Source organism: Trachypithecus francoisi, unplaced genomic scaffold, assembly GCF_009764315.1.
Source record: "Trachypithecus francoisi isolate TF-2019V2 unplaced genomic scaffold, Tfra_2.0 Lachesis_group3, whole genome shotgun sequence".
Taxonomy (NCBI): Eukaryota; Metazoa; Chordata; class Mammalia; order Primates; family Cercopithecidae; genus Trachypithecus; species Trachypithecus francoisi.
In genome coordinates this window covers 114,365,391-114,370,488 of record NW_022681468.1, presented here as the reverse complement: position 1 = coordinate 114,370,488, position 5,098 = coordinate 114,365,391, and positions in this window count along the sequence as shown.

Sequence of the window (5,098 nt, the reverse complement as noted above, 5' to 3'; positions counted from 1 at the left end):
TCACTCTATTACCCAGGCTGGCATGCAATGGCACTCCTCAGCTCACTGCAACCTCCACCTCCCAGGCTCAAGTGATCCCCCTGTTGCAGCCTCCCAAGTAGCTGAGCACACAGGTACATGCCACCACATCTGGCTAATTTTTTGTATTTTTTGTAGAGATGGGGTTTTGCCACGTTGCCCAGGCCATTCTCAAACTCATGACCTCAAGTGATCCACCTGCCCTGGCCTCCCAAAGTGCTGAGATTACAGACATGAGCCACCGTGCCTGGCCAATCCTTGTGAATCTTTGAAAAAACAAACAGGCTGGGCACAGTGGCTCATGCCTGTAGTCCTAGCACTTTGGGAGGCTCAGGTGGGTGGATCACCTGAGGTCAGGAGTTCGTGACCAGCCTGGCCAACATGGTGAAACCCTGTCTCTAGTAAAAATACAAAAATTCTGAGTGTGGTGGTGGGTACCTGTAATCCCACTTAGTCGGGAGGCTGAGGCAGAAGAATCGCTTGAACCCAGGACGTGGAGGTTGCAGTGAGCCAAGATCGCACCATTGCACTCCAGCCTGGGCGAAAAGAGCGAAACACCATCTCAAAAAAAATAAACAAAGAAACAAAAATGAAATAGGTAGCAATCCCAAACCTATTTGACCACAGAACCCTGAGCACCTTTCAGGACTGGCATTGCTTTAAAGAACTGTCTTAAAAGCCCAAGAATTTTCTCCAGTGGGAAAAAAAAAAAAAAATAAAACAAAACAAACAATAATAAAAAATAAAAAAATTTTTTTTTTTTTTTTTTTGAGGTGGAGTCTTGCTCTGTCGCCCGGACTGGAGTGCAGTGGCCAGATCTCAGCTCACTGCAAGCTCCGCCTCCCAGGTTTACGCCATTCTCCTGCCTCAGCCTCCCGAGTAGCTGGGACTACAGGCGCCCGCCACCTCGCCCGGCTAGTTTTTTGTATTTTTAGTAGAGACGGGGTTTCACCGTGTGACCAGGATGGTCTCGATCTCCTGACCTCGTGATCCACCCGTCTTGGCCTCCCAAAGTGCTGGGATTACAGGCTTGAGCCACCGCGCCCGGCCAAAAATAAAAAATTTAAAAAACAAAAGCACAAGATCTGTATTATTCCATCCCCTCACACTGGAGAAAAAAGGTAGCTTAGCTAATACTAATTTGTTACTTTCACCACTGCCAGTACTCTCAAGAATGGTGACAACATGATGATGCTACATTCCATTCTTTCCTTAGCCAGACTAAAATAGCCCCAGTGCAGTTTAACACCAATGTCTGAGCTTCAAAACCTTTAAAACAGCCCTGTCCTGGGAATGAGACCCAGGTCAGCCCCTTCCAGCTGCTAAACAGCTGATGACTCTGGCACATACCATCCTCATTGAGGTCTTGGTTTCGTCATCTCTAAACTGAAGAGGTTAGAATAGAGTTCTAAGAATGTTCTCAGCTCTAACAGTCAACCATGGACTCTGAACACCAGGTATATTTTTGCAATCCACCATTACACTGCATGACGGAAATAAAAACGACTGTTCTGGAGTGTGACTAGGTGTGACAGTTTCTGAGTCTGTCGCTTTTCCACCTGCTCTCTCCTGAGCTTGGTGCCAACACCCTGAGTAAATGAAGCTGGGCTCACACCCAGGCACCCAAGGGCTGCACCTCCCAACACCCCAGCCCTGGCAGTCAGGGAAGCAGACATCACCATCGCAAGGAAAGGGCGGGTAGCTCTGACCAGGAGAAGACTCAGAGGCCTCACATCCAAAGCTGTTTCTCCCCATACCACTGTGTGCCAAGAGGAAAAGCCCAGCCCAGGATGAAGAGGAGCAAATCGCAGCCAGCCAGCCAGCTCTCTCCTTCCCACCCAGGACTCCCCACCAGATGTGGCTGGTTGACAGGACCACAGCTGCTTCCCGTCATGCCATTTCCTGGGGCTTCCTGATGGACAGACTGTCTTGCTAGAATGCAGAAGTTACTTCTACCACAGTTTGCACAGTCATTTTTGGAGCCCGAGATGAGGTTTAAGACTGTCAAGCAGCTATTAATACAGGGTAGAACTATCTTGCCCTCTGCTAGCACTAGAGCAAAGCTCTCTGCATCTTTAGACAACTGACTTCCTCTCTGTCAGACAGCATCAGACTTTTTATTTCTGATTCTGACAGGACAAAAAAAAAAAAAACACATAAAAAATGGAAAATCATCACATACGGCATACACCATAAGGCTACAAGATCCTACTAAAACCCAAACCCCAGTATGCAGCAGTTTTGTAATTAAAGTCTGTTACCAGAAGACATTGGCAGAAAAAAAAATGCAAATCTTTCTTTATTCGATGAATAGAGATGACTGTTTGCCTTACATAAGAGACAAGGTCCTTGCAAAGGCTCTGTCAAGAAACATTAAGCTACAAGAGGAATGTTCAGAATTCCCTGATGTTCTAAGGAACAAGTTATCAGAATTTGCTCTGAGGGCTCCTGTTGGCTAAGACACCTTGAGACCAAGAAAGAAGCAAAACATTTTCACTCTCCTGACAGCGTATAATTACTTAGTTCAAGTCTCCTTTGATTTTGCTCGACCCTTGAAGCGATTCAAAGTGGGAAAACTCATGCTATGAATGGCAGGAAGGATTACTTCAAGGACTTCTCTGACACCTGCAGGAAACTTAAAAGCTGCCAATGACCAAAATAAAGGACAGCAGGGTGAGTTAACGTGCCGATGACATCCTGACAGAGCAGAACATCAGGGCTCATAATTCACCAGTCAGCACAAACAAGCTTCCCTAGAACAGGTTTTGAGGAGATGTGAAACAAGAGGCATAGGAGCTCCAGAGCTAACAGTTCAGCCCCTCATGGTAGAAAAAGATCATCCCTGTGCTCTCAGCTCAAAGGCAGAAAGGTGTGGGCTTTAAGTAGGAAGACTGTCCTGTGGCTCATGCCTGTAATCACAGCACTTTGAGAGGCTGGCGCCGGGGGACTGCTTGAGACCAAGATTTCGAGACCAGCTTGGGCAACACAGTGAGACCCCTTCTCTACAAAAATTTTTTTTAAAAGGAGTGAGGCCCAGTGGCACATGCGTGTAGTCCCAGCTACTCAGGAGACTGAGGTGAGCAGATTATTTGAATCCTGGAGGTCAAGGCTGCCATGACCTCCACTGCACTACAGCCTGGGCAACACAGTGAGACCTGTCTTAAAAATGAAAGAAAGAGAGCCGGGCGAGGTGGCGGGCGCCTGTAGTCCCAGCTACTCGGGAGGCGCTGGGGGAGGAGAAATGGCGTAAACCCGGGAGGCAGAGCTTGCAGTGAGCTGAGATCTGGCCACTGCACTCCAGTCCGGGCGACAGAGCGAGACTCCGCCTCAAAAAAAAAAAAAAAAAAAAAAAAAGTGAAAGAAAGAGGGCCAGGCGCCGTGGCTCACGCTGTAATCCCAGCACTTTGGGAGGCCAAGGTGGGCAGATCACAAGGTCAGGAGATCGAGACCATCCTGACTAACACAGTGAAACCCCATCTCTAGGCCGGCGGGGTGGCTCAAGCCTGTAATCCCAGCACTTTGGGAGGCCGAGACGGGCGGATCACAAGGTCAGGAGATCGAGACCATCCTGGCTAACATGGTGAAACCCCGTCTCTACTAAAAATACAAAAAAAATTAGCCGGGTGAGGTGGCAGGCGCCTGTAATCCCAGTTACTCAGGAGGCTGAGGCAGGAGAATGGTGTGAACCCGGAAGGCAGAGCTTGCAGTGAGCTGAGATTCGGCCACTGCACTCCAGCCTGGGCGACAGAGCGAGACTCCATCTCAAAAAAAAAAAAAAAAAGAAACCCCATCTCTACTAAAAATACAAAAACTTAGCTGGGCGTGGTGGCAGGCGCCGGTAGTCCCAGTTACTCCCGAGGCTGAGGCAGGAGAATGGCATGAACCCACGAGGCAGAGCTTGCAGTGAGCCGAGATCGCGCCACTGCACTCCAGCCTGGGCAACAGAGCGAGACTCCGTCTCAAAAAAAAAAGAAAAAAAGAAAGAAAGAGGTTGGACGCGGTGGCTCACACCTGTAATCCTAGCACTTTGGGAAGCCAAGGCGGGCAGATCATCTGAGATTGGGAGTTCAAGACCAGCCTGGCCAACATGGAAAAACCCATCTCAACTAAAAATACAAAATTAGCAGGGCATGGTGGTGCATGCCTGTAATCCCAGTTACTCAGGAGGTTGAGGCAGAAGAATCGCTCGAACCTGGGAGGCAGAGGTTGTGGTGAGCCGAGATCGCACCATTGCACTACTAAAAATACAAAATTAGCCCGGCATGGTGATGCATGCCTGTAATCCCAGTTTCTCGGGAGGCTGAAGCAGGAGAATCACTTGAACCCAGGAGGTTGAGGCTGCAGTGAGCCGAGATCCCGCCACTGCACTCCAGCCTGGGCGACAGAGCAAGATCTTCTCAAAAAAAAAAAAAAAAAAAAAGGCCGGGCGCGGTGGCTCAAGCCTGTAATCCCAGCACTTTGGGAGGCCGAGACGGGCGGATCACGAGGTCAGGAGATCGAGACCATCCTGGCTAACACGGTGAAACCCCGTCTCTACTAAAAATACAAAAACTAGCCGGGCGAGGTGGCGGGGGCGCCTGTAGTCCCAGTACTCCGGAGGCTGAGGCAGGAGAATGGCGTAAAACCCGGGAGGCGGAGCTTGCAGTGAGCTGAGATCCGGCCACTGCACTCCAGCCCGGGCGAAAGATCAAGACTCCGTCTCAAAAAAAAAAAAAAAAAAAAGGCCGGGCGCGGTGGCTCAAGCCTATAATTCTAGCACTTTGGGAGGCCGACATGGGCGGATCACGAGGTCAAAGATCAAGACCATCCTGGCTAACGCGGTGAAACCCCGTCTCTACTAAAAAATACCAAAAAAACTAGCCGGGCGAGGTAGCCCCAGCTACTCGGGAGGCTGAGGCCGGAGAATGGCGTAAACCCGAGAGGCGGAGCTTGCAGTGAGCGGAGATCGTGCCAATGGACTCCAGCTGGGCGACAAAGTGAGACTCCGTCTCAAAAAAAAAAAAAAAAAAAAAAAAGGCCAGCTCACAGGTCAGTGCATCTCAACTATGTTGCCACCACACACAGGTCATCAGACAAACGT